At 39.7% G+C, this 23369-nt stretch overlaps 1 protein-coding gene and 1 pseudogene across 18 annotated transcripts in view; both read right to left on the bottom strand.

Annotated features, from left to right (window-relative positions):
* LOC144002721 (tenascin-like) overlaps nucleotides 1-13992 on the bottom strand; it is a 46161-nt gene extending 32169 nt beyond the window's left edge. For 2 of the 17 annotated variants that reach the window (XM_077498173.1, XM_077498184.1), the window contains exons 1-3: nucleotides 11874-11904; nucleotides 10559-10746; nucleotides 1159-1307 (exon numbers count right to left, since the gene is read on the bottom strand). The gene's annotated coding sequence lies outside the window, so the exon portion shown is untranslated. Of the gene's footprint in view, nucleotides 1-1158; nucleotides 1308-9856; nucleotides 9966-10558; nucleotides 10747-11873; nucleotides 11984-12497; nucleotides 12702-12771; nucleotides 12854-13455; nucleotides 13596-13811 lie in introns of those variants that run through there. The other 15 variants (XM_077498182.1, XM_077498185.1, XM_077498174.1 and 12 more) reach the window with 14 other exon arrangements.
* Nucleotides 13993-14222: 230 nt separating this feature from the next.
* Nucleotides 14223-23369, bottom strand: part of LOC144002819 (uncharacterized) — a 36944-nt pseudogene continuing 27797 nt past the window's right edge. Inside the window, exons 22-25 of the transcript XR_013278817.1 lie at nucleotides 22494-23054; nucleotides 21178-21355; nucleotides 20328-20476; nucleotides 14223-19129 (exon numbers count right to left, since the gene is read on the bottom strand). The product of XR_013278817.1 is annotated as an uncharacterized LOC144002819 (transcript). The remainder of the gene's footprint in view (nucleotides 19130-20327; nucleotides 20477-21177; nucleotides 21356-22493; nucleotides 23055-23369) is intronic.

Genomic DNA, 23369 nt, shown 5'->3' with positions numbered 1-23369 from the left:
AATGTTAGTTGTTGAAAGAAAAATATCACACATTAAAACTTACGAGAATAAATTTGTCATTTTATGTGAAAAAAGTTGTATATTTTCATGGGGAAAAAAAAAAAGTCTTCATCATCAGAATGAAATAATTTTTTATTAAGATAGTTTTTCAAAAATCAATATGGGAATGAATGTAAATAAATACATTGAAGTCAAATTATTATTATATTTTTTTTTTGAAAAATGGCATATATAAATCTTATTAAAACAAAATTGTATGTATTCGAGATACAGATTGCCTACACAAAAGGTGTAATATTATTAATCATAATATTATTACTATCATATTTGAATACATTTGCATATTTTTGAGAATTGTTACTTCTTTGAAAAACACATTAGACCTTAAACTTAGGAGAATATTATGTGAATGAAGTCATATTTTTTAATGAAAATGAAATTTCATAAAAATTTTTTTAATGAAATTATTGATTTTCACTAAAGGAATTTTTCATTCAAATGTTTAGTTCTTTTAATTCATCTAATTAAAAAGTAGCTAAATTATTTATTGTAAATATGACAGTTATAATGATTAAAATATTAATGTATACATGTTTTAAAAAAAAACATTTAAATGTAATTTTGTTGTACTAACTGAACTTAATAGTTAAATATAACAAACTGCACTTTAAAAATGTACTTAAAAGTAAAAAAAATAACATTTTTGATTGTATTGCATAATTTTATTGTTAAATTTTATTTAGCTATTGTGCTGTATACCTCACTTCGAGAAACACTGGCTTAATTTATATTAACTTAAAATAGACTAAATAAATAAAAAAATAAAATGTCAACTTTAATCTCTGAAACAAAAAACAAAAAACAAAAAAATTGACAAAAATTAAAACAAACTGAGATGTCTACTTTTGTGTTTGAATAACTGATTTCATTTTAGTTCAAAACAATACAGTTGAGACTAAAATCTTATTATTATTATTTATTATTATTATTTTCAGAAAAGCTTCATGCATTAATGTTATGGGAATAAAGTTGTAAAAAAAAAAAAAAAAAAAAAAAAAAAAATTAAATGTAAAAAAAAAAAAAAGCAATAGGGAACATTCCACTCATGGTAAATGAACGTTTTGTTGTTTTTTTTGCATGAAGCGGTTGTCGTCTTACCATACAGCCTTCTTGTCACTCGCGGTCAAAGTGTCCCTCACGCGCGCGCGCAGAACGAGGATGACGCCAACATGATGCTCTGCAGCCTTTCCAAGCAAGGTGTCGTTGGCTCCTCAGCGTTGCTGCTCGGCTGCTTCGCCACTGAGAGCCTGATGCAGAAATAGACAAGCGAGAGAGCGAGAGAGAGAGAGAGTGGGCGTGAATGTCTTTCTAAAGTGAGGTCAGAGTGCCTCTGCCTCCACACTCCAAGCGTCTCCCCCTCCCCAACTACCACTCAGAGATTAAAGCCTCGATGTGTTCAATCGTTCTCTACTCCCTAATAATAATAATTATTGCTGGGTTCATGATTGTGTGATGTGCGAGATGCACTGTTTTCGCCAATTTATTCGTTGTCTTGTTTACCGACTCCGCTCCATAAATCGTCAGTGCCGCCACACTCCGAAACCTTTAATAGAGTCACTCCCTCGTCTCCCCGCGCCGTGACTACGCCGCAGCGTTCCTGGGAATCGTGAGAGAGCGAGAGCGAGGCAGTGCTTGCGGTCGAGAGGGGGGGGGGGGGGGTGGGGGGGGAGGGGGGGGGGCACAAGAAAACGGGGAGGAAAGTGATGTCAGATTTCGCTTGTTCCGCGTCCGCCCACATGAACGCCGCGTCGAGGCGAGAAGGTCTTCGCTGAGCGTCGCTTCGTTTCCTTGCCGTCCGCACTGTGGTGGGCAAAGTGCGGCCCGCGGGCCACAGACTGCGATTGTTTTTGTTGGAAACTTGTGCAATGCTAACAGCGACACACACACAAGGCGCGCTTGGTTCTTTAATCCGGTTTACAGAGGATTTGCATTAGGAGTCCCCTAATGGTCATTTTTAATATAAGTTAGGGTTTTTGTAAATTTTAAAGATAATTTAGTGTCTTCAATGAGCATACGTAGCGTTTTGGTAAACCGCAAAGACAATATGACACCTTTGATAAAACTAGTGTTTTTGTAAACAAACAGATCAAAGACAATGCCAAATGAAATTAACAGTGTGTTTTGTAAATGTCCAACACAATTTGTAGTTTTCATAAATACCAAAAATACAAGTTAGCATCTTCAATAATTAACCCAACATTGTGTTTACGGAAACACAAAAGACAATTTAGCCTCTTCAAAGAACTTAACGTCGTTTCCAAAACATCAAAGACCATTTAGCATCTTTGATGAACCTGAAGTTGTGTTTTCGTAAACATCAAAGACAATTTTAAGTCCAAAAAGAACTTTACGTTGTAGTTTCTAAAACATCAAAGACCATTTAGCATCTTTGATGAACATGAAGTTGTGTTTTTGTAAACATCAAAGACAATTTAGAGTCCAAAAACTTTACGTTGTAGTTTCTAAAACATCAAAGACCATTTACCATCTTTGATGAACATGAAGTTGTGTTTTTGTAAACATCAAAGACAATTTAGAGTCCAAAAACTTTACGTTGTAGTTTCCAAAACATCAAAGACCATTTAGGATCTTTGATGACCCTGAGGTCGTGTTTTCGTATACATCAAAGACAATTCAGCCTCTTCAAAAAACAACATTATTGTTTCCAAACATCAAAGAACATTTTGCATCTTTGATGAACCTAAAGTTGTTTTCGTAAACATCAAAGACTATTTAGCGTCCAAAAAGAAATTAACGTTGTAGTTTCAAAAACATCAAAGACCATTTAGCATCTTTGATGAACCTGAAGTTGTTTTCGTAAACATCATCAAGATGACCAACCGTTGAAGTTTCTGAAATTTAGTTTGGAACGCCGACCAGGCCAAAAGAATCAATGACAGAGGTTAAAAAAAAATGTCGTCGAGCCTGTCGCAACTCCAGACCACCAGCTGCCACTTTGCTGTTCATCTTAATGCGATTAGCGGCAACAATTAGCTTCAACGTTTCTAATGAGTCCGCTTTGCAGTCACACGCAAGACAAGCCGCTCGGCAAATCCTCATTTGATTATCAGACGTTTAAATCGGCCAGAAAAAGCCGATTACGTGGATTTGTCACTTTTCATTGCAGAGGGGCCAACCAAACGCAAAGCAAACAACATGTCTGGATTTTATTAGCTTTCCCAGTAAAAAAAAAAAAGCGGCGTGCGTTTGAAAAGCGAGTTGAGGCAATCTAAACTTGCTGTCAACTGTGTCATTGTTCATCAAGTCAAATGTTCTCTGCGGGATCCGGTGACGCCAGTCGAAGCAGGCAAAACGGGTCACGCGCTTTCAAAAGGAGCACATAGCAGCCTCAAGCCAGAAACAATGGCCGACGCTAGCCACTTGTCACAAGCTACATGCTAACATGATCGCAATAGAATAAGCAAAAAATAATTAGAGTTGGAATAATGAATACCAAATGCCAACAAACTACTAAAAAAATAAAATAAAAAATAATAAAATACTTAAAATAAAAAATATGAGCAGCAAAGACGCCAAAAATAAACAAATAAAATGACTTGAATTATTCACAACAGAATAAATCCTACAAAATGGGGAAAAAAAGAATCTAAAATAATCAAACTAAAATAATCCGAATAATTAAAATTAAAGGCATACTCGACTCATTGAGCTATTTTCAGCAGTTAAAATTGAATATTTTGTCGAGAATTATTGCGGTAACTTCATTATTTTTCATGTACAATTAATACCTTTAAAAAGTGTTTTTTTTTTCTCTACTTCCTGTCAACTGATGATGACATCACCCGTGCTGAGGAAGTAAGTAACAACCAATCATGGCTCAGTTTACTGACCAAACCCAGAAAACAGGTGAGCCATGATTGGCCGCCCGTTACCTACTTCCTCAGCACAGGTGATGTCATCATCAGTCGACAGCAAGCAGAAAAAAATACGGTCTTAATTGCACATGAAAAATAATGAAGCTACAACAATAATTATAGACAAAATATTCCATTTTAACTGCTGAAAATAGCTCAATGAGTTGAGTATGCCTTTAAAATATAGACCACTAAACAATAAAATAAGCAAATAAAAATAAAATAAATTAAAAATAAACACAAAAAAAATAGATGTGTGTAAGAGCGAACTACTATGAATTCAAATAACTAAAATTAATAAAGTAATGAAAACAAAATAAAAACGCATCCAAACACTTCTGTAATAAAAACAATAAACACCAAACAAGTCATTTGAAGTTGCAGTAGCCGTACCAGCACAACTAGCAATGATGCAGTTTTTTTTTTTTTAATTGATATCAGCCATCTTTCGGCCATAAAACACTGGCAATGAACCCTCAGATACGCCCCAAGTGGTTCAAACGCCACATGGACTCCCTGACAGGTCGTAGGTCACCGCCGTATAGCCATTAAAACAAGAGATGAGGTCATGCCTTAGCAGGGCGCCGCCCATCAGCAGACGAGTCAACGAGAACAGGCTGGACCATTTTATAAATAATGCTGGGCAGTAACAAACACTTTTTTTTCTTCAAGTATTTGTACTGTACTCGAGTATTTCTATTCCTGATGACTTTCGCGTTCACATTGCGGTGTGTTTTTTGCAGAGGATAAAGAATATATGCCTGCGAGTATTGCTATATTGCCTGTTTGCATGCGACATTTGTGTTCAAATACTACGGCAATTTCATATTAGAATCTGCAGTTTTTCTACTTTTACTGAAGTAAAAAAAATAAAAAAATAAAAACAGTTGAACAAGGACTTCTACTTGCGTGGCGGAGCGCCACAGTGACACGGAAAAGATTTCCGCCCATGGATCAATCATTTAGTCATTCGCTTTTTTCCATCTGGACTTTGTTGAAATATTTACTCGCATTCTCTTTAATTATGCAGCTGCTAAAAAAAAAAGAAAAAAAAGGGCCAGATTCTTGGAGAGGAGCCGTTACACACACAATGATGATCACTTTTTTAATATCAAGGCCACAAATCAATCAATATAATGACTTTTTCATCCATCATATCATTTTGATATTTTGCCATTTATTCTTGTAGTATCATAATACAGTCAGTATGGGATAAAACCCATCTATAATACGAATAATATCATGATACCGATAGTATCACAGTGCAGATATTGCATGCTAATCATTGTGTTGTTAGATAAAGACTCTACACCAAAAAATAGTACGGCAATACCAATGGTATCGCGATACGTTGGAGGGAAACCACCAACAATAGATTGCTTAACACAAGTATATCAGCAGTATCATGATAACAAGAATGTACGTAATACAGAAATCACATGATAATCGATAGACTGGAACATCGGTATCATGATACGGATAATATTGAATATGTGGTTGCACTATAATCAATAAATTGGAACAAAGCCATTGACAATATTGCCAACACACAACAATACGATATAAAAAAAAATAGACCAATATGACAACACCAATATCATCATAGAATAGAGATTGCATCATAATTGATAAATTGAGAGTAAAACCTTCTAGGATACAAATAGTATGACAATTAACAATGGAATCAGGATACAGCGATCACGCAATAATCAGAAAACTGGAAAGAAATCAACTATGATACCAACAAGTATCATGATACCAGTGGTATCACGATGCAGAGATTGCTTGGTAATCAGTAAATTGGAAGAAAACCAATACCAACATCTCATGACAGCAATCGTATCATCACTGGCTACTCATTTTTTGAGATCAGAATTATCACGATACTTATAGTATCATAATACTGAGAATTCTTGATATTCTGTCTATTGGGAGAAAACCCTCAATGATACCAACAGAATCACCAATTCATTGAAAGAAAATCATTTGCGAACCCAGCAGTATCATGATACCAGTAATTGCGCAGTAATTGATACATTAGAAGAAAACCTTCTCGTATCACGATACTGTGATGGGGTGTAATATACCCTAACAGAAAACGAGACAATGAAATTGCTAACTTACGTAGCGTTCAAATTTTTGATTTTTTTTTTCCCGCATGCTTGCCACATGGCTGGCAGCGACGCGCGAACACTGAGCAGAAGCGCAGCCGCAAACATGAACTAATATGGATCTATTTTGGATCTACTATGAATGATGGCTCCGGGACGTTCGCTGTTTGTTTAAGAGCTTGGCAACGCGACCGTTGCTCAATGAGATTGATCGTTTGGGAAACGTCAAGTTGATCACAGTGACGGGGATTTTTCCAACGACAAATCATTGAACACGTTGGCCCGTGTGGCCCGTGTCGCATCGGTGACGTCTCAATAGTGCAAGAGTTTTGAACGGGCCTCCAAAGCTGTCATTGAACCCAACGTACTTTTAAAAGTTAGCATTAAGCTAGCAAAGCCTTGTTATGGTTTGGTTGAACAGTTAGCTTGTTGTTGAAATAATACCTTGTTGAATTCTCTTTTGTTGTATGACTCGTATCCTCTGTTGGTATGTATTGTTGCTCCGTCTATGCTAAAGTACTTTGATTTTAATAAAATTATATGCTTTGCTTGAACATTTTGGTGTTTAAATGTACAAAGTTTGATTCTCGTTTGTTGTATGGGCCGTTTGTATACGTTGGTGTTCAATGTGTGAAAAAGCAGCAGTTGTTTGTCGGTTTATAACGTCTATGTTGTCGCTAATGTCTGTTAACCCGTTCACGTGATGTGTTAGCATTAAGCTAATGTATTTCAGTCAAGTTTTGGTTGAATATTTTGGTGGTGTTTAAATGTACAAAGTTTGATTCTCGTTTGTTGAATGGGCCGTTTGTATGCGTTGGTGTTCAATGTGTAAAAAAAAAAAGCAATTATTTGTCGGTTTATAACGTCTATGCTGTCGCTAATGTCTGTTAGCTCGTTCACGTTATGAGTTAGCATTAAGCTAGTGTATTTCAGTCAAGTTTTGGTTGAATATTTTGGTGTTTAAATATACAAAGTTTGATTCTCGTTTGTTGAATGGGCCGTTTGGATGCGTTGGTGTTCAATGTGTGAAAAAAAAAGCAATTATTTGTCGGTTTATAACGTCTATGCTGTCGCTAATGTCTGTTAGCTCGTTCACGTTATGAGTTAGCATTAAGCTAGTGTATTTCAGTCAAGTTTTGGTTGAATATTTTGGTGTTTAAATATACAAAGTTTGATTCTCGTTTGTTGAATGGGCCGTTTGGATGCGTTGGTGTTCAATGTGTGAAAAAACAGCAGTTGTTTGTAGGTTTATAACGTCTATGCTGTCGCTAATGTCTATTAGCTCGTTCATGTGATGTGTTAGCATGAAGCTAATGTATTTAAGTCAAGTTTTGGTTGAATATTTTGGTGTTTAAATGTACAATGTTCCAATTCTATTTTGTGCAATGGGTCAGTTTTACAGTGAAATTAAGAGAGCATGCGCTAAGGAATATTTTAAAAGGAGTCATTGCATATTTTCACCTAACGCGGGTCGGTCTGGAACGCATCCGCCGCCATTTCCTTTCAAAGTAATAACATCCATCTGACAAGTGTCACGGATGAATTATAACAGTAACGTACGTCGCCATGGGAGACGTCCGTCCGGCTGGCTGGCCATCATAGAGGCGACTCGTGCTGGCTGGAGCTAGCAGGCGACTCAGCACTTTTTCAGCCACGCAGCTGCAAAAAAGCCTGCGGTCCGACTTGGACGCGGACGTGGAAAAAGTGTGCGGGAGCGTCAAGTGATTGTTGTGTGAGGTCCGCAGTTTGTCAAATAAAAATACTTGTGGGTGGGGAATTAACCCAAGGATGAGTGAAGAGGGCAAACGCTAATGCTAACAGGGTGAGGGAAGAATTATGGAAGACAAATGTTTTTCGCAGTCAAAAACGATCCGCTGGAGTTGCGGCGCAAATGAAAGACTTGACAAGCCGCCAGTGAAATTGATTTTTTTTTTTTCAATTAGAACAAGGACACAATGGAATGTATGTTGGATGGGCTTAATACAATTATTCCCAATCGATGTGATAAGAAATCTTTAGCTATCCAGATAATTCAATAGAATGTATGTATGTAACCATTTTTAAATGAAAATATGTCAAAGTAAAACATTTTAATTGTCTCTTGATGAGATGTTTCATTGCAAAAAAAAATAAAATAATTCGTAGTTCTTCAACTTTAAAATGGGTCAGTTTGACCTGGGCTCTTCTTAATGTTCTAAAAACATTCCAATAATCATTATTAACCATTTCGATTGAAAATAACACAGGTGAACCATTTTTATTGTCTCTTGATGAGAAGTTTGATCTCAAAAATCAAAAATCTGTTTAAAACAATGGGAAAAAGAGCTTGTTGCAAAATGGCCCAGGTTGATCTCTTATACTCTGCTGCCGCCTGCTGGCCGTTTTTGTAATAACTACCATTGCTTCAACCATTTTCTTGGTGCATCAAAGCCTTCTATAAGCTCTAGCATTAAAAAAAAAACATAAAAACGTACAAATACGTCTTTGGGAGCATGGTAATCTTTAAAATAGAACGTATTTGTATGTTTTTGGGAGCAAATGAGTTAATATTAAAAAATCAACCCAATGAACATAGCTTATTAATAATTATTTTCATTGAACATACTGTATGTCTAAATTATTCATTTGTTGGTGTGAAGTTTAATAGTGAAAAAAAACAAACAAACAAACAAAAACCAATATTGGCAGTTTTCAACTTTAAAATGGGTCAATTTGACCCGAGACATGGTAGCATATCAATTTTCCAAAAGCATTCTGAGAAACATTGTTTTCATTGCGAATATGCTGAAATTAATCAGTTTTTTATTGCCAAGTTTCACAGCAAAAAGACAATATTTGTTTCTAAGTGGGTCATTTTGACCCACAACATATCAGGTGGGTTAAAAAAAAAATTGTTCTGTCAAACTGCTGCTCGTTGTCAAATTTTTTCCATTATGGAGTATCATGTAGTATCGTGATGCTTCATTGGGCAAAACTACAGCTCAAATGTGTGTGTGCGTGTGTGTGTGTGTGTTTCTTAACAATGCCACTATAAATTAATTTGAACATAACACATTAGCGCGCCGTACAAGCAAATGTTTACGCGCATGAGTTCATGGAACTTTGGAGCGAGAAGGCAAAGAAAAACAAATCCGAGAAAAACAAAACAAAAAAAAGACAAATGGGATTCAGCTTAATATCCGTCAAATGGATTTAGCTGACAACATACAGGAAGAACTTGTGATGTTTTTCAAAAGGGTGGGGGTGTTTTTTTCCGCAGAAGCGTCACATCAAAAAAAAAAAAAAAAAAAAAACTTTTTCAAGTTAGCAGCTGCGCTGGCCGGACGCCTCTGCCAAGCAGCTGGAGGGATTTCGGGTGATGTCACACTCGCGGAGCTACTGGAGGGCTCGCCGCGTAAACACGTCCGCGTTAGCTTAAACAACGCCTCGCCAAACAGCGAGAATTATTGGCGGGAGGCGCGCAGAATGTAAGCAAATCTTCTGCTAAAACAATAAATAAATCGTCCGCTTGTTACTTTACTCGCCAACAATAAGCGAGACGCTTCAAGGAAAAGGTCATGCGATATGAAATGGCGGCCATTTCTTTTAGCGAGACCTGCTAAAGTTGTAGCGTAGCATAATATCATGCACTTTTATGACTATACCGGCCTAATACTTAAAGCCCAATTCACACTGACTGCGGAACGGACACTGTCCGTAACTGTTCCGGAACTGTTTTCCGTACAGCGGCCGTATGGACGCCACAAGGAGTTTTTTTTTTAAATATGACTTCAAGAAGTCAATCACATGAATGTTGCTATGACAAAGTACCTGCTTTCAAAAGTTGCAATGCTGGGATGGGGGGGGGTCGGCTCCCCACTGACGATTTTTGACCCCGACAGCTCACCCTTGGCATACTTTCACATTTTGGCCGCGAGCGCTCGTCCATCCATCTTACAAAACTTGGACCGCAAGCATCGTTGAAAAAGGCAAAAAAAAAAAAAAAACGCCTTCAGATGTTGTCCGTAAATCAACCGTCGGCCCTTCAGCCGCAGATGTGGGCCCTTCTCCAGCTGTCGTGTATCATATGATAAAGTATCCCTGTCTTCAATTACGCAAATATCAAGATATAGCGTCAACAATTTCCTTTCATTTATCTAGCGATGGCTGGGTCGAGAATATTTTTCATATTCAATAAAACCAATTTTTTTCCTAAGCAGAGACAAAACGATTTGATTTGATAGTTTTTCTTAAATTATCGTGATTATTTTCATCCGATCCATATTACAATCTACACAATGATCAAAGAAAACTAGTTTCATTATATATTTAAAGCAGATTAAATTTTTGTAATTTTCTTGATAATCTCATCTGTGGTTTTTCTTCCAATGAATCGCTGTATCGTGATACTGGCCTTGATATCGCAATTTACGCTACTAGTCCATGCACACTTCCCGGTTTAGAATGGATGATGACACTCATCAAGGCTCCGATTTTAATGATCAGATTATAAGAAGTCAAATTCATACTTACAGCGAATGCAATCCGGTTTTCAATGTTGATTTTAATCCCTGGAGATTAAGAACCAAAAGGTCCAGAATGAGAAGATATTAGCGTTAATCTGCCCGTGGAGGATTTGCTGATGTTAGTTGGCGATATGTGAACATGCACCGCCTCCAGCAGGAAGTTGAATTCAATTGAGTTGGGGGGGGGTGGGCGGACTGCAAAAAGAAAAAAAAAAAAAATCAATAGTGCTAATAAAGCAACAAACGAGGTCAGGACTTCCAGACAGATTAAGTTTTATTAGCCCAGTGATTATTGTTACGAGCGACATGTTTATAACGCGCGTTTATATGAGCTATATTGCCGTAAGGCTTTATTTGGACCCATTTAATTACAATTTCATCCAGTTTTACAACCTCTATTTATGTTTATGTTTCTGGTTTTCATCGGGAAACGTCATGTTAATTTTTTTTTTTTTTTTTTGGGTAGCAGCCTGGTGAGCCGCTAGGCTAAAAAAAATATGGGCTGGGCTGGGGGCAAGCCTGAATATTATTAACATTGTGAGAAAACATGCTAATAATAATAATAATAATATATATATATAAAGTTTACAGGAGACGTTACACCATTTCGGAAACTCCCACTGCAATATTCCCAGATTATTAACGTCTCTTGTAATATGCAGTATTAGTCATTACGGCTTTAAAACAAACAACACACAAAATAAAAAAAAAAAAACGGTTTCCACTCAGGCATCAACTGTCTTTGTGTCACTTCTGCAAGCCACGTCGTTGCTTTTAAATATTTTGTTACCACGGAGACCTGTGACAAATGTTTGGAAATGTCCTCTTCGACACCGCTGGGCTCGACTTTTCTGCGAAACGGTAACAGTCATACGAGGCAGATCGCAAACATGCCAGACGACGCTGGAACGGTAGCGGCAGTTTATCGCCGCTGCCTGTTTTGGCTCTTGAACGCGAGCGTTGTAAATTCAGATATTTTCTTTCTGGTGTCATAACGAACAGTGTCTCGTATTCGTGCAGTCGGTTAGATGGCAGAAAGTACATACTGTCATTTTGTGACTTTTTGTGCCGTGAGCTTTTTCTTACGTAAACTATAAATAAAGGTTGAAACTCAATGATAAATACACAAAATAATTGTCTCAAATGTGACAAATATTGCTCACAAATATTGTCAGTACTTCAGATTGCTAATGTGTTCCTATTATCATTAAGACCGTTTTTGTTACTGTGATTGATTTGTCAACAGCTAAAAAAGAAACCAAACCTTTTTTTTTTTTTTTTTTTTATTTCATTCACTCACTCACACAGGCATACAAACTTACATGGTCTCCCATGCGGGGAAGCAAACCCACGCCAACCGGGACCGAAGGTAAGTGACGGTTCCACTCCTCCATCCGGAGCTAAAACCAAACCGAAGCTTTGTTTATTTATTTATTTATTTACTTATTTATTTATTTTTTTATTCCAAACCGAAGCTAGCAGCGTTAGCGCTGCTTTACTGACGTCACCGGCAAGCACAAAGGTGCTTCCATCTATTTTTTTTTTCATTTTTATTTATTTATTTTTATTTTTTTAGTATCATACTTTTATATTTTTTGTTTTATTTACATTTGTACAATTTTAGCCCATAAATATTATTTTGAATAATCGTAAACGGATATTTTTCCGGACAATCCTGTAGCGTGACGTCATCTGCAGGCGTCCCAGATACAATCTGGCAGCCCGATCACATTTTACACCGACACCGGCCGATACGTGATCTTGACGTACAATAAGTGAGCTAGCTTCCAGAATTAGGATTGGGTTTGGTGGCAACCTTGTAATGAAAAAAAAAATGAATAAAGATTAAAAGGCAAAACCCGGAATTCCCCACATCACACGTCAGTGTTTCAAATCCGCAGTTAGCTAGCCGCTAGGTCGCCCCATTATTATGCGCTAAAGCTCACGGTCCAGGTGGAGGATGAATCAATCGAATCGACAGGCTGGTCACGCAAAATCCATCCGAACCGCTGACATCAGACGGTCTATGAAACACAATCGGGTACCACGATTCCGCCTTCCGATGGAATGAGGAACGGCTAATGCGTGCGCTAATGCTAAGTGCGCTTTGAACAAAAGGCCCACTTAATGGTTTGGACATATGTTATATGGAGCACGCAGTGTGGAAGGCCGCCTGTATCCTGTTTTTAATTATGTATCGACACCACCTCGGGGACTGACCTGCTTTGAATGCAAACGGGTCAGAACGGGATGCCATTCAACATGGATGGATGGATGGATGGATTCAATAACTTATCTTTTGGGTCTCAAGGCTTAAAACAAGAAAGATATTAATTACAGACTCTTTTACAATTGCGTTAATTTGTATTAAAAAAAATACATGGATGATTGTTGCCACTTTTTTTGCCTGTAAACGTTTGAAATTGAAATTCAAACTTGCCTGTATGCTGTAAAAAAAAAAAAAAAAAAGTAAATGAAAAAAAAATACAACTACTTCAAATCTCTGTTGATGTTTGATGTTACCCTGAAAGGTTTAAATTTAAAATAATGTATTCCTTTCAAGCTCCGGGCGTATCCTTTGATGCTTCTCGGGTGTGTAAATTTGCAAATGCACAAAGTTTATCACCAGAGCTCTGCAGTTAAGTCGCATGACGCAAACCCCAAGAAATATCTCTCTTGCCAACTTGCGTCACCTTCAACCTTTTTTAAAAGCGGATATGCTCATAGGCACATATGTGACTTCAAACCCAAAGATTACATTTCCAAACTCCACCCAGTCCTGGATTGACTACCTTTGAAAGGAAACGTGGGTCAAAAGCAAACGCCAACTTTATAATTTGGAAACTTTGTGAAAGTGTGTGCAAAAGTCCCTGCCAGCAAGAGAACAATACAGCTGCTGTTTACCTGGAACTTTTTGTGAGGAGAGTTGGCCGAAGCATAACTGGTGACGGCTGTTGATCATTTAGGCGTTCACAGCGTCCTCTGGTGGCCAATGGTGGGAAGTAGCAAACACCGCCCATAACAAATCGTCTGGTTAGATAGGCCTAGGTTTTGAATGGTTTACATTGTTTCAATTTTTAAGCCGTTCAGATTTGACGTAAAAAAACAACAACTAATAAAGTGAAATCAAATAGGTTAAAATGTGTTTTGCCTAATATGGGAATGTAGTACCACTTAGTACGGAAGGGGGCAATAACAAACCAAGCGATTGGGACACTTCCTTGAATACATTTTACATCAAGTAACGTATTTTTACTTACCTCACATGGATGAAAGTAACTTATTTTTGTTTATTTTTAACCCCTCTCGTGTCAACAGCTGTTGTTGTCACCCAGGAGAGCCGTTTGAGACAAAACTAGACTTCGAGTTGGTTATCTGAGCAACTATAAGCAACGTGACGCATATCATCTGTTCTAATTCTGTTTTAACGATGTTAAACTCGCCCGTTTGCCATTCAGGGTGCGACGTGCTAATTTGCCCATCATTTCATTGCGTTTTAGTCAATTTAGCTGTCATTGGTTGGATAAATCAGTGTCATTTCGTTGTCATTGGCTGTGTAGAAATTTGTCGTTCGCTGTCATTGGTTAGCGAGTCAGTACCATTTGCTCTCATTGGTTGGTTGGTTGTGACTGAAACGTTCCATACAAAAAGTGCTGAATAATCAAACGTGGTCAAATCACCAAACTTTTATTACAGACTGCGAGTTTCTTTTGAGCGTTCACACATCAAATATCAACAGCGGAATACTTTGTATGGCTCTTGACGTTAAGGTACACAGATAAAAATACCCTGTTTGAACATGGAACTAATGCAAAGTGCACAAATAATCAAAGTTGCTTCTAGTCAACTGCGTCACATACTTACACAAAAGTGTTTTCTTTCAATAGTGTAAATGGTTTACATTCAGATTACATGGGAGTAAATACGAGGATATTTTGTTAGTGGGCACTTTGTTGTTGTTGTTTTTTTAAATGATATCCTCTAGTGCTAGTAGTGACCCATGCATTCACACACTTTACACACAAACAGCAGCTCATGTTGAAATAACCATTTGGCAACATAATGTAGAGGCATAGAACACACAAATAAAACATCTTGCAATACAACATGGAGGTAATATTTGAGTTTGGCACGACACGAAAGCTTATATATATTTTTTCCACACATGTAATGGTACTGGTTACATGCTTTTTTTCTTTTCTTTTTTTTTTTTTTTTTTTTTTCTTCAGCTAGTAATATAAATCCACACAGAGCACAACATTTCCGCTGGCGTCACAACCACATTTATATGGGAAAAGTTCAAAGTTGCTTGCCGCGGTGTAAACAAAATAGCGCTAAATAAGTCACGCGTGACCCCTGTAAACCCTTCAAAATGTCATATTGCACTCGAGAAGGACTCGCAACTGCGCCAAACGGGAATCAGCTCTGGCCTGTTTAAACCATCTTCAGCAAACAAACAAAAAAAAGATATATAGATATAGTATTAATAGCGTATTTGGTAATACTATTCTTATAATAACAGCTTGTGCGCGTCCGCACGGATATATAGCTTTTATATATAGATTTATGATATGAAAAATACATATTTATACATTGCTTTAAGAACTATAGGCCAGCGCCTTGTGACGAGCACGGCCGGATATAACATAATAAGCTATTCTACCGTATTCTCCTCCAAAGAAATAAGAAATAAACGCGGCCACGTACGGCGTTGAGTGACCGATTAAAGTCTCCCATGCACAGAGAGGCTTCAATACCGGTCGAGACTGGTTTGAAAACAGGCCAGCGGGACCCCGACCCCCCCCCCCCACACATCCAAAGAGCTAAAACGCAGCCAAGCTCTTTCTGTACATTTGCGCCCACTAAACAACGTACAGTGAACCCCCTGCCTATTCGTGTGAGTTGAGATGCTTTATTTAGACAAAAGTAGTGCTTCGCCGTCATCTTGTGGCATCTTGATAGCCAAGGAAATATAGTGAAGTGACGTTGACAAAAAGTAGTCCTTTACTGCCACCTTGGTGCCAAGGAACTATGTTGAAGGGAGCTTAGGAGGTCCACTATTCAAAAAGTAGTGCTTTGCCGCCATCTCGCGGCGTCTTGGTGTATTGAACTATGTTGGAAAGAGTTGAGACGCTTCATTAGACAAAAGTAGTGCTTCGCCGTCATCTTGTGGCATCTTGATAGCCAAGGAAATATAGTGAAGTGACGTTGACAAAAAGTAGTGCTTTCCCGCCACCTTGGTGCCAAGGAACTATGTTGAAGGGAGCTTAGGAGGTCCACTATTCAAAAAGTAGTGCTTTGCCGCCATCTCGCGGCGTCTTGGTGTATTGAACTATGTTGGAAAGAGTTGAGACGCTTCATTAGACAAAAGTAGTGCTTCGCCGTCATCTTGTGGCATCTTGATAGCCAAGGAAATATAGTGAAGTGACGTTGACAAAAAGTAGTGCTTTCCCGCCACCTTGGTGCCAAGGAACTATGTTGAAGGGAGCTTGAGGAGGTCCATTATTCAAAAAGTAGTGCTTTGCCGCCATCTTGCGGCGTCTTGGTGCATTGAACTATGTTGGAAAGAGTTGAGACGCTTCATTAGACAAAAGTAGTGCTTCGCCGTCATCTTGTGGCATCTTGGGAGCCAAGGATATATAGTGAAGTGACTTTGACAAAAAGTAGTGCTTCGCCGTCATCTTGGTAGTCAATGAAATATATTGAAGTGACTTGAGGTGCTTCATTTTGACAAAAAGTAGTGCTTTCCCGCCACCTTGGTGCCAAGGAACTATGTTGAAGGGAGCTTAGGAGGTCCACTATTCAAAAAGTAGTGCTTTGCCGCCATCTCGCGGCGTCTTGGTGCATTGAACTATGTTGGAAAGAGTTGAGACGCTTCATTAGACAAAAGTAGTGCTTCGCCGTCATCTTGTGGCATCTGTAGCCAAGGAAATATGTTGAAGTGACTTGAGGTGCTTCATTTTGACAAAAAGTAGTGCTTTCCTGCCACCTTGGCGGCAAGGAACTATGTTGAAGGGAGCTTGAGGAGGTCCATTATTCAAAAAGTAGTGCTTTTCCGCCATCTCACGGCGTCTTGGTGCATTGAACTATGTTGGAATGAGTTGAGATGCTTTATTAGAGAAAAGTAGTATGGGAGGCGGGGCTCCTTAACCCCCGGTGAATAGCGAGGGTTCACTGTACAAACAATCTTGAGTGTCTCTTTCTGTACATTTTTTTTTTGTACCCACAAAACAGTAACACAACTATTAGAATCCACATCGGTACTTCAGCTCGGCTCGCGGCGCACACATCACGTTTCGGACGCACGAGAAAAACAACGTTCCTTCTCTCGGTGAGCGGGGGGCGGGGCAGCAGGCGTGTGGGAGGGGAGGGAACAGCGCCACCTGTCGAGATGCCAGCCAGCGAGCGGAATCGCAGGGAGGAGTGTGGGGGACTCAAGAAAAAAAACACAATGTCAGTCAGGCCTGCGCCTCGGACACCTCGCTAAACTCCACTGTATCTTCCACAGATGTACCAAAGCACCGGTCACAACCCCGCACTCTGCCCTCCACCCCCCCCCACACAACCCCGAGTCGGAACGAGCACAAAACGTTACACGAAAAGGGACGCCTGCTTCTACATCAAGGGGTTCTCAAACTTTTTTGGGGGGTCTACGGACCCCTTACAGAGAAGACGTTTTTCCAAGCATCTCCTCATAATCGTGACACAAAATGAACTACAATGTGCACCCAATCGTTCACTGCCATTGACGGTTATGGACGTCAGTGAAATTTTTGAACATTTCAACCGAAATAATCAGCAACAAAATACTTAACCAGATCCATGTTATTAAACTCAATATTTAGCGATCGTGGCTAGCTGATGTGTTGTGCACAAACTGTTCCTAACGTAAGCATTTGGTTGATAAATGTGATTTTTTTCCAACCATTTTCAAAAATGTGACGACTGACCTGAATTCCTTCTTAACTCATTCACTCCCAGCCATTTTCACTGAGCCTTTACTGGATTTTGACTGTTTTACTGATTTTGCAAAGCCCACAGAGTATTGTGTTCTATTGCTATAAAACATGGAATCTACCAAAAGAAAAATTAGCATATTTTCTTTTATCAGGAAAAAATGTATATTTATCTGTTTCCGTTTTGCAGCAATTAGCATTAAAATATAGCTAAGTTTCATAACAAATATGTTTAAAACAGTGGGGAAAAGAGTTTTTTGCAACATGGCCCTGTTTGGTCTCTTATACTCTGCTGCCACCTGCTGGTTATTTTTGTAATAACTGCCATAGCTTCAAGCGTTTTCTTCAGTTCAGAGGCTGCATCAAAGCCTTCTGTATGCTCTAGCGTAAAAAAAAAAAAAAACATAAAAAAACGTATAAGTACGTCTTTGGGAGCAAACGAGTTAAATGAGCGGAATCCTTTTCACGTTGTTTTGCACACGACAAGAAAGGAGCCAGGTGGAAGGCAATCGCTGAGGATTCAAATTCCGAATTGAAATTCGTCGCGCTCGCCCTCGATGACGTCATAAACTTTCATGTCCTCTGATTGGTTGATGAGCGCAAGCCAGAGTTCAAACAGCAAAACACGTCTGTTAGCAATCTGCACATTTAATGATCTGCATCCCTGGTGAAGAAAGATTCGGCATGTTACTAGATAAATATTGATTCTGAAGATGTCACAATTTCCTGATGCTATGTTGTCATGTATAGTTTGCATGGATTCTATAAATATAAAAAAAAAGTGATGGTAAAGGTCACAATACCAAATGCAATACTATTTTATAATTGATTGCAAATCCTTTTGCAGACTGCCTGCTGGTGGACCCCCCCCTCCCCCACACCCCCAGGGACCCTAGTTTGAGAACCGCTGTAATCTAAACAAAACGCTCGTCGAGCAAGCATGCACGTGGCGCCCATGGGACGAAAAAGAAGTACGGGCGGGCGGGGGAAGGAAGCCTTGTTGATCACATAACTCCACGTTTGTCTATGCAAAAATGTACTCAACACGAGACCAGAGAGGCTCACGACACCGACAATCTCAAGACGAAGAAGCAGACGACCTCAACCCCCAAAAACGCCAAATTAGCTACCGCCACGATGATTAAACCACGCCCCCGACGCGCAACGTTCCCGCTCAGTCCTCGGCGTCCCGTCCGTGTCCACCTACGATGCACTGAAGGAAAAAGAGTGCCGCGGCCCCCCGAGACAAACAGCGGGTGGCGGACATTTCTCGCCGCGCCCGGGCAGACGTTTGGCAACTCCCCGAAGCGGCGGAAGGACGCTTATCGAGCGGGCGCCGCGGAGGGGATTACCTCAGAGACCAAAAATGAAGACCACCTGGCGTGGTTCCGCCCCCTCCCTCCCTAGAGCCCGGTGAGGTCCACGATGGCCTTGATGAAGATGGTGTCGTCGCGGATGTAGGAGTTTTTGGCGTCCAGCTTGGAGAGCGGGCAGAAGAGCGGGCAGCCGCTGGCGATGTTCATCTCGCTCACCGGCCGCTGGAACGACGACGAGGTCACGTCGGGGCGGAAGGCGTCGATGATGTGCTCCCGGTTGCTCTGGTCCAGTAGCATCAGCGTCACCTGTTGTGAGGGGGAGAATGAGAATGAGTGTCCTGCCACAAGATGGCGCCAAAGACCGTTACTCACTAGCAAGGTTATAAAAGTTTAGTTCTTTTTATTTTGGTTTGACTTTTGTTTTTGAAATTCAATTGCTTTTAATTTGTTTTTACAGCGTGTTTGTTTGTATTAGTTTATTTATTTTTTTTGCAAAAATAATTTGTTTTCAGTTCTTATTAGTTTTTGGATTAGTTTTTTGAATAGGGAATTTGTTGTGTGCACGTCGAAAAAAAAAAAAGGTCAGTCATTGTGTCATTAAAAATTCTTATCTATCAATTATCATATTAAAAAATAACATGCAGAGACGCAGGTACTATTTATAACAGATTGAAGTGCAATAACTGCATTTTCAACACTATCCTCAATTATTAAAATAATTTGTAGTTTCATCTCTTAAAAAAAAAGAAAAGAAATATTAGAGCTGTTGTTTACAGGTGCTAAAATGTACTTGTTATCGGTATCGATATCAGAATCGGTGACATAAAACCCTAATCAAAGCATCCCTAATTAATAGGGATGTAACGATAAGCGCAATATCGTGATATCCGTAATATTAAAATTGCCACAATATCGTCGTCGTCACGTTCACAACATTTAAATGCAACACAATCTGTTAAAAAAAATAAAAAATCAGGTTGATTTGCATTTCTGCAGTTCTAGCACCCTCTGGTGGCTTTTTTTTTTTTTTTTAGTGCAATTTAATTTTCATTTGGGATGTTTTTGCCCTTCTATGTTTAAAATCTACACGAATTGTCAGATGACGGGGAACGTAATATACCTGTGAAGCAAGTCAATATGTGGAGGAACTCAATGTGTGCATGTATTAACAACATAATATAATAATAATAAAACATAATAATAATAATAACATAACATTGCTAAAAGCACAATATTGTGCTTTTTTTTTAGTATGACACAATTGTTTTTTACAATATTGTGACTTTGGTAAATATCGCCAACTTTCCCACAATATTGTGATAATTATCTTATCGTGAGCTTCATATCGTGAAGAATATCGCATCGTGACGTTTGGATATCGTTACATCCCTGCTAATTAACTACTAATACAGTGTAAATATTTTGGGGTGGTGTCAATTACTCCTGTTTTTTTTTTTTCCCACTACTTGCAGTCGGGCTCGGTCCCAATCCCCTTTTACTGTACCTTCTGGTTGAAGGGCCACTTGAGCAAGGCGTCGCTTAGTCCCCGCATCACCACAAAAAAGAGGGACAAGTGGCTGCCGCGCCCCGTCCCGTCCCCGTTCAGATAAATCCGCAGACACATCTTGTAGCCGTACTTGCTGGTGTAGAAGGCTGCGGGAGGGGAGCCGGGCAGGAAGTGGATTATTTATTGTCTTCCAAATGATGATGTAGATGCTGTTGTTGTTTTTACACAATATTAACACATTTAAAGTGGTAGGAAAACAAATCCATTGGAGCTCTTTTAACTCATTGACTCCCGGACATTTTCATTGAAGAAAGCCGCTTTTGACAGATTTTGCAAGGCCCTACAGAACATTGTGTTCTATTGCTATAAAAACATGGAACCTACAAAAAGAAAGATTAATCTCATCTTTCATCAGGAAAAAAAGTTTTGTATCTGTTTCCATTTTGCAGCCATTAGCATTAAAATATAGCTTTGTTTCATCAATATTCACATTCCTGGTGAAAACACTGACAAAAAGAGCTTGTTGCAACATGGCCCTGGCTGAGCTCTTGTACTCTGCTGCCACCTGCTGGCTGTGTTTTTAATACTAACATTGTTTTAAGCTACCTCTTCATGTCAGAAGCTGACATGAAGCTCTTGCATTAAAAAAAACAAAACGAAAAAAAACGTGTAAACACGTTTTTGTGAGTGAATGACAAAGTATTAAAAACGGTTTTACACGTTTTTGGGCTTGAATGAGTTAACATTCTGCTTTTCTTGGACTTCCTGAAAAGTAGACATTTTGGTTGATACATCGAATCTGCTCGACGGCGATGATAATGTGTAATAATTTGGAACATTTTCTTACCCGGCGAGAACATGGCAGGAGCTCGACCGGCGACGGCGTCCTGTCTCTTTTTAGCAAAATCCGAGATCCTCCACACAAAGACGCCGTCGAAGGTTGTGGCGGCCATTTCCCGAAGCCGACCCTCCATCTCCGCTACCGTCAGGTCCTTCAGGCCCACCGTCCGCTCCAGCTGCCGCACCTGTGAGATGACTCAGTATAAGACAGGAGTGTCCAAACTTTTTCTTCCAATACAGAAAAATAGAAGGATGCACCTGGGCAGTAATTATTCCAAAATATCACCTGCTACTTGGTTTTAGGTGTTCATCAATTAACCAATAAAGGGCAGCCATTCACCAAACGGGCCCAGAAGAAGACAGGAACAGGAAGTTGATGACCTCATGTAGCTAACAGCTCGCTCTACCCTTGTTTACTTGTGGAATAATGTTGAAGCATCATCTGTTGGTGGCACTATTACGTATCAAATGTAGATATAATGATGTATGTGTGAACTAAATGGTAGTTAGGGTTTGTTTATCTTAAGTGGCAATTGCTAGCGCACTAATGCTAATCGCGATTGCTAACCGTTTAGCAAAGGCTAATACTCTTGTTTGCCTTGTCTGTGAGTGACTTTTAAGACACTATTACGCGTGTAACGTAGATATAACGATGTATGTGAGAACTATGGCAGTTTGTGTTTGTTTACCTTAAGTGGTAATCGCTAGCGCGCTAATGCTAATCGCGATTGCTAACCATTTAGCATAGGCTAATTTTGTTGGTGTCTAATAGTGCATAGAATAAATATCCACTCAATTCAATTTACGTACAACCTTAGTGGATGAACAAAAAATATACAATAGAATATCGATTTTAAAAACATTCGATAGTGACAGCACTATTTGCAAGGGCCTCTATTTTGGGCGCTGAACTGTTAATTGTCTTATGCTAGCTAGCTAACTGTATGATGTCACATTTCGGTTGTACGTATTTTATCTTTTCATGTCTCTGAATTCACTTAACAAAGTAATTCTAGTTTTATCAGTCTTTTTCCACACAAGTATTTGTATTTGAGTACTTTTGCCACAGACATGGAACCTACAAAAAGAAAGATTAGTCTTTCATCAGGAAAAAAGTATTTGTATCTGTTTCCTTTTTGCAGCCATTAGCATTAAAATATAGCTAAGTTTCATCAATATTCACATTCCTGGTGAAAACACTGGCAAAAAGAGCTTGTTGCAACATGGCCCCGGCTGAGCTCTTATACTCTGCTGCCACCTGCTGGCTGTGTTTTTAATAACTACCATTACTTTAAGCCTATCACAGACCACCGCCCAGCTGACCTTGTTACTCAGAGCCTCGATCTTGTCCTGGTCCAGCTTGTGCTGGCGGTTGCTGGCCTCCATGGTGGTGGCGAAGCGCTCCACCTCCCTGTTGAGGACGCACACCACGTTCTCGAACGTTCCCGCCTTCACCTCCAGCTCGGTGCAGCGGCGGCCCAGCTCGGCCACCTTGGTCTTCTCGCTGTGGAGCTGCAGCTCCAGGGCCGCGCCCACCGAGCTGGGCAGCGGCGTGAAGGAGGTGGACACGGTCAGGGCGGGGGCCAGGGTGGGAGGCGGGGGCAGGGGGGCCGGGGCCGGCGGGCCCGAGCCGGAGGAGGAGGCGGCGGCTCCCTGCACGGGAGGCCCGGAGGAGGAGGAGGCGGCGATGCTGAGCTGGGAGACCCGGGCCTCCAGTTCTCTGAGGGACTGCTGCAGTTCCACCAGTTTGTGTCCCGCCACCTCCAGACCCTGCGGCTGCAGCCCCTCCATGCTCACCTTCATGCCCATGATGTAGTGCAGCAGCAGGTTGAGGTGCTCGTAGGCAAAGGCGCGTTCGTGGTCGTGGGTCTTCTCCTTCTCCACCTGCCGACAAGAAGGTGCTCAATGGCTTAGTGGTCATTTTGTGCACCATTTTGACATTTTGTCTCAGTTTTAGTCCAGCTTCAATCACACTTGTTCGTTTTTAACATAATTAGTCAACCTCATCCCGTTTTTAGTTATCTAGTAAAATCTAGCATTTTAGTCCAAGAAAACGTCATTTTATTCGTCTAGTTTTAGTCAACAAAAACTATCAAAATCATATTACCCCTGTGTATATTTTTTTCAACACTTCAGATGTCAAATTATTTCACATCAAATTTTCTCTCATGCTTTTGATGGAAAACAACTTGACACACA

The sequence above is a fragment of the Festucalex cinctus genome, chromosome 15 (genome assembly GCF_051991245.1).
Source record: "Festucalex cinctus isolate MCC-2025b chromosome 15, RoL_Fcin_1.0, whole genome shotgun sequence".
NCBI lineage: Eukaryota > Metazoa > Chordata > Actinopteri > Syngnathiformes > Syngnathidae > Festucalex > Festucalex cinctus.
Note: the sequence above shows the minus strand (reverse complement) of the source record. Positions and strands in the feature narration are given on the sequence as shown.